We start from the raw sequence: 7,106 nt of genomic DNA, 5'->3' as shown, positions 1-7,106 counted from the left end.
AGACATAGAAATTAAAGGTCTTGAGATTAAAGACCAGAAATATAAATTACAGGCTTTCGCAGACGATCTGGTTTTATCTTAGAGGAGCTTTGGAAACAGCCCCTAAACTTTTGCAGAAAATTGAAAACTTTGAAGAAGTGGCTGGATTGAAAATAAATAGGGAAAAAACTAAAGTGTTAACAAAAAATTTAACTGATAAACAGAAAACTCAACTCGCCAAAACGACAAATCTTCAAATAGTTTTAAAAATTTAAATATTTAGGTATCTATCTTACGGCGAAATATACATTACTAAAAGAAGATAACTATGAGAGACTAATAAAACAAATAAAAATCAACCTGGAAAAATGGGAAAATCTCCAACTATCATTGTTAGGAAGAATAGCGACTGTTAAAATGAACATTTTACCAAAGCTAATTTTTTTATTTCAAACAGTTCCTGTAAAGCTGGGTAAGAAATTTTTTGACGATTTAAACGCAATGATATTAAGATTTATATGGCAAAGAAAGCAAGCAAGAATTAAATGTAAACTTCTACAAGACTTGAAATATAGAGGGGGTTTTGGATTTCCGGATTGGAGACTTTATTATCAAGCAGCTATTTTGCTTTGGCTTAAAGAATGGATTACTCTGAGAAATAAGCAAATTCTCTATTTAGAGGGATATGACCTTCAACTAGGCTGGCATGCCTTTTTATGATACGCGAAAGCTAAAATACATAAGTACTTTCAAAACCATGCTATAAGAAATGTTTTACTTTCTGAATGGGAGAAAGTTAGACACAAAATGTATATGAAAATTCCTGAGTGGCTTTCAATGATGGAAGCATTTGCTTACCCGAATTTGATTAACTATGATAAACTTGTTAGTTATAAAGATATTTTGGACAAGGACGGAAAACTCAAAGACAGGCAAGCCCTTCAACAATAAGGTATTGACTTAACATGGTGGTCCTATTTGCAAATTCAAACAAGATATGAAAAAGACATAAAAATAATGGGATTTTACAAAGAGCAGATTCCACTTGATAAAATACTTTTAAAAGCAGATGAACATTTGATTAAGAAGCTTTATAAATACTTATTAAATTGGAAGATGGAAGAAGAACAAGTAAAAGAGACAATGACAGTATGGGCAAAGAACTTTGGATATTCTATAGAATTAGAAGACTGGCAAAAACTGGGATAAAAATATTAAACTTACTAAAGCAGTAACATACAAAGAAAATTTATATAAAATGTTTTATAGATGGCATATGACACCAGTTCGCTTAGCGAAAATGTTTAAAAAATTATTGGATACATGTTGGAAATGTAAGCAAAAACTGGGTACTTATTATCATGCCTGGTGGACATGTTCTATTGCAAAAAAATATTGGTCTAAGATTCATAGATGGTTAGAAAAGATGATGAAAATCCAGATAGAATTTAAACTGGAACTGTTCTTGTTAGGTATATTAAGACCTAACTATGGCAAAGAAAATGATTATTTAATATTACATGTATTAACAGCTGCAAGAATAGTATTTGCCCAATTTTGGAAAAATGAAAACCTACCATCAGACCAGATTATAATTTTGAAAATCCTAGATTGTACAGAAATGGACAGATTAACGTTAGAGATGAAGGAGAAAGAAAATTCAATCTTTTATAAAACCTGGGGAAAATTTTATCAGTGGGTTGAAACACATTAAAATAAGAAGAGATTTTAGAGTTTTATTATATTAAGTATTAAAGTTGATGATTGGAAATAGTTGTTATGCTATCAACTATGTTAATTATTTAAAGGAATATTAGTGTTTTACCAAATGTCAGTTGTAACTATACCGATTTATTCTTATAAATGTCTAGTATTATATAAACAATAATACTTAATATGAAGACCCGGACGACAGCTTGTTCGCTGAATTACGTATTTACTGTAGTTATCCACACCCTGTCCCTTTTATCCCGATTTTCCTGTACTCGCACCGACCCTACCTTTTCCCTACCCATATAAAATCTAATAAAATATATTTTAAAAAAAAGTAGGGATGTGGCTGTGTTCAGAATTAACCAGTCACATTCAAACTGATCCTAAATAGTAATCAGTATATATCTGCCATCAGTTAAAGTGACTCTGATCAAGCCCGTATAAAGTTCAGCTGTTCTAGATGGCCTGAGAAAAAGAGGAAGGCGAAGGAAAATCTGGTGCCAAACATTTCAGGAAGATCTGAAAAATATCAATCTTAAATGGAAGTATGCACAGACTGTAGCTGTGGACTGAAAATTGCGGAGTACACTTGTAGCTCAATGTGCTTAATACAGGACATGATGAGGAGTAGGAGGATGATTTTTCTGACATTTATTCAGTTACCTCTTACAGCAAAAGCCATGGTCTGCAGAGCTCACAAAGCATCAAAGGGATCTCATTATTGGAAGGTTCAAGGCATTGAATATACCATGGAACACAGTGAAGATAATCATCAACAAGTGGAGAATAGTGACATTACCAAGAACTGGATCCAAAATTGATGCAAAAAAAAGAAAACTGGTCTGACAGGCCTAAAGCAACAAGGAACTGCAGGAATTTCTGCAAACTGGTTGTGTACTTCATATGACAATAGTCTCCCATATTCTTTATATGTCTGGGATATGAAATAGGGTGACAAGATGGAAGCCTTTTCTTATAAAGAAAAACATCCAAGCCCAGCTGCATTTTCCAAAACTACATCAAATCTGACAAAAGCATGTGGGAAAATATGTTATGATCTAATAAGATCAAGGTTGAACTTTTTGGCCATAATTCCTAAAAGTATGTTTGGATCAACTGTACATCGCCAAAAACATGGTGGTGACAGCATTATGTTTTCAGGCTGCTTTTCTTCAGCTGGAACTGGGCCCTTAGTCAAGGTGCAGGGAATTAGGAAAAATTCCAAATATCAGTTACTTTTGGTACAAAACCTTCAGGTCTCTGCTAAAATGCTGAAGATTAAGCAGAATTTCACCTTTCAACATAATGACCCAAAACATACCTCCAAATCAACAAAAGAATGGTTTCATCAGAAAAAGCTCAACGTTTTGGAATAGTCCAGCCAGAGTCCAGATCTGAATCCAATTGAAAATCTATGGGGTGACCTGAAGAGGGCTGTGCACAGGAGATGCCCTTGCAATCTGACAGACTTGGAATGGTTTTGCAAGGAAGAACGGACAAAGATTTCCAAGGCAAAATGCTGTCATGAAATCAAAAGTATTAGTTTAAAAGTGTACACACTTATGCAATCATGTTATTATAAGTTTTTTATTTATTTCCTTCTACAACATTTCAGTTTGTTTTTCAATTGAATCATACAGCTTATATGTTATAGTAAAGGTGGGAAAAAATTCTGATGTGATTTATTGTAGTCTGATTTTTTTATACATCTCAAAACCTGGCATTTTAATGGGGTAAATAGACATTTTATGTCTACTGTAGCCAGGAAAGCAAAGAATTAGGAGCACAGGTAATGTTCTTATCTCTACTTCTGATGGAAGTTTGCCATCCAATGAGGGAACAAAGGATTCTATAAGTAAACCACTGGCTCAAGGCATGATGCCATCAAAAGAACTTTGGATTTTAGACCAAGATTTACGTTACCTACAGGAAAGGCTTCTGGCAGAAAATGGGCTACAACTCAAAAGAAATGGAAAAAATGTGTCCGAAAACACATGGCTTGTGTTATCTGAAGGTCTTTAAACTAAAAATGGAAAGGGAGGGAGACCAATCTTTAGGATCTAACTCCAAACATAAACCTCAAGACAATTAGTAGACAATGAGTAAGGGAGTGGTAAGATGGAAGAGAAACTCAGGTATAAAACAGGAGACATAAGAAGAAAATGCAAGGGAACAAATGGAGAATTTGAAGCTCTAGTACATGTGGGCTAAGCTTGGTGGGATAGAAACCATTATTGGAATGTACTGCTAGAAGGATATGAATTGTTGAAAAGAAACAGACCCAACAAAAGAGAGAGGGAGTTGCATTGTATGTAAGGAATCACTACACCTTTACAGAAGTATACAACTAAGGATGAAAATCTTCTAGAATGTATTTGGGTGAAAATTAGAGGAAAATGACATCACTATAGGTATCCCCAGGAGGGGAACTCATCAGATTTGCAGATGACACTAAGCTGGGGGGAAATTGCTAACACATTGGAAGATAAACCCAAGATTCAGAAGAACATTGACAGCATTGAGCATTGGGCCCTAGCTAATAAGATGCAGTTCAGTCATGAGAAAAGTAAGATCCTGCACTTAGGCAGGAAGGACCAAATGAATAAGCAGTACCTGGCTCAACATAGTAACTGTGAAAGGGATCTAGATGTCCTAGTGGACCACCACTTAAGTATGAACCAGCAGTATGCTGCAGCTGCCAAAAAAGCCAATATAGGCCTAGGCTGCATCTACAAAGGAATGGAATGCAGATCACAAGAAGTGATAGGATGTCAAGACGTTATAGTACCATTTTATACTGCACTAGGGAGGCCACACTTGGAATACCACATCCAATTCTGGTCATCACACTAAAAAAAATGTGCTGAATCCCTAGAAAGAGTGCAGAGAAGAGTAGAATAGTATGTGATTATTAATGGGGCACTATCTGAACAGAGACCAATCACAAGTAGTGTACAACAAGACTCAGTCCTAATTCCTGTTTTGTTCAATGTGTTTGTAAATGGTACAACAGAAGGATTGCTAGGTAAGATTTTTTTTTTTTTGCTGATGACACAAAGGCAGGGCTTTTTTTCTCATAGAATGCCCAGAACGGAGTTCCGGCACCTTTTTTGGATGGAACCTTGTAGGGTAGGCAAGGCGGGTTGTATGACGTGTGTGAGTTCCGGCACCTTTTTTTTTTTTTTTAGAAAAAAAGCACTGTACAAAGGTATGTAATAGAGCTGACATTATTGGGAGTATTCATAACATGGAAAGGGATTTGCCATTGTTGGAAAATTGGTTAAAAAATGTGGATACTGCATTTTAATGTTTCTAAATATAAGATCATGCACTCAAGAGAAAAAGAATCCTCTGGCGGGGTATAGTATTGGCAGTACAGTGTTAGACAGAATAACAGAAGAAAAGAATTTAGATATGCTCATAACAGATGACTGCAAAATGAGTAAATACTATGGTCAGGCAGCTATAAAGGCAAACAAAATTCTGGGATGCATCACTAGAGGGATCACCAGCAGGGAAAAGGAAATCCTAACCCTGCTATATAGAGCCTTAGTCAGACCCCATTTGGCATACTGTGTCCAGTTCTGGAGACCTCACTTAAAAAAAGGTATTGATAAGATTGAGCAAATCCAGTGACATGCAACAAAAATAGTGTAAGGACTGAGGGACAAAACATATCAGGAGAGTTGGAAAACTGAATATATAGAGCCTGGAAGGACAGAATTGAAAGGGAGAATGATTGAAACCTTTAAGTATATAAAGGGTGTGAATAAAGTTCAAGAAGGCAGTATGTTCAATATTAAGCAAAACTTCAAGAACACAGAGCCTCAAACTGACAGGAGAGCACGTCGAAAATAATGTTAGAAAGTGTTACTTTACGGAAAGAGTAGTGAAAGATTGGAACCAACTTCTAGCAAAGGTAGTGGGTAAATCTTCAGTAATTGAGTTTAATTGGGGTAAATACATGTTCATCATCCAACAAAAAGTAAAACAAAATAATAATAAAAATAAAAATAATAAATAATTAAACAAGCAAACAATAAGGGGTCTTATTAATTAAAAGTAGTTAAATTAGCTGGAAGAATAAAATTTTATATACCAAGGCAATCAGGAAAGAATTGGTATTCCCCCACCAATTCTACACCTTCTAGCCCTAGCATTAGATGATACTGTACATCTAATGATACATATCCATGATTTTCATATCTTGTCTTCAGGACTGCAATGCATTATCCATAGGGTTGCTCTTGAAAATTGTCCAGAAGTTATTGTTGCTGCAAAATACAGCAGCTAGGCTGCTAAGTAGTATAAAAAGCAGGAATGATTTGGAGACTTCCGGTTTGCCGACGCAGTCGTCGCGGACATTTAGAAGGCAAGCTCCATCTTCCACGTCCATTTTCTCTTCACTGGGGAACCCTGGAAAGGGTTGAAAGTCACCCTGTAGGGATGACGAGCAAGGAGGGGACCCCCGCTTGATCGCTGGAGGGCGGCAACCCTTCCGCTCATCCAGGGCAGCCCTCCAAACTGGCGGAGGAAAGACTGGCCATAACAATATGGCCCATCATTAGGCTACAGACGGCCGAAGTCAAACTTACTATCAAGTGCTTCGAAAGCAACACAGATGAAAGAGATCTGATCTTCTCTTTACCCTAAATACCTTCTCTTCCTGTAAAAGCTGTTCGGAATACCTATCCCCCTGTGAGGAGAGAGGGAAGGGAATTTCTATCACATCCTCTAAGAATAGCGGTGTCTGACTACCCAGGGGAATTAAAGCATTAAAAGAACAATTTTAATCTAATTGGTTTTATATGTTCCTGAAACTTGGGGACCAAAATTTTCCTATTTTTACTGGAGACTCTTGTTTTTATCTACAAAAAAGGAATAAAATTAGATAAAGGATTAGAAAAATTTTGGACTTAAGAAACCTTAAATGGCATCAGTGACATCTTGTGGCGAAGTCTGGTATTACAATTGTTATTTCCTAAAAGAGATTTGGCTTGGAGCCCAGACCTTAGATAAGACTTTTCTGACCTTGGCACCATCTGTGAGTGACTTAGCTGTAAGAGAACAGCTGGGCGGCATAACTGGCCTACAGGAACTGTGAATGTAAATCTTTACTGACTTTCAGAGTTATATGTGGGAAATTGCTTTCCTATCTCTTTACTTGAGGAATATTGGTCGCTATCTGAGATATTGAAATTTATTTATTTATTTATTTATTTATTTATTTTATTTATTTATTTTCTTAAATTTATATGCCGCCCTTCTCCCCATGGGACTCAGGGCGGCTCACAGCATATTAAAACATTGTACAAAAAGAAATTTTCCCCTGCTAAAAACCAATTAAAATCCAAATATTAGTAGCTGTGGCTCTTTAAAATTGTTTAAAAATTGTCCCTATTTAAAACTCACCT

Source organism: Protobothrops mucrosquamatus, unplaced genomic scaffold, assembly GCF_001527695.2.
Source record: "Protobothrops mucrosquamatus isolate PMUCROS unplaced genomic scaffold, P.Mucros_1.0 scaffold_49, whole genome shotgun sequence".
In the NCBI taxonomy this organism is placed as follows: domain Eukaryota; kingdom Metazoa; phylum Chordata; class Lepidosauria; order Squamata; family Viperidae; genus Protobothrops; species Protobothrops mucrosquamatus.
Note: the sequence above shows the minus strand (reverse complement) of the source record.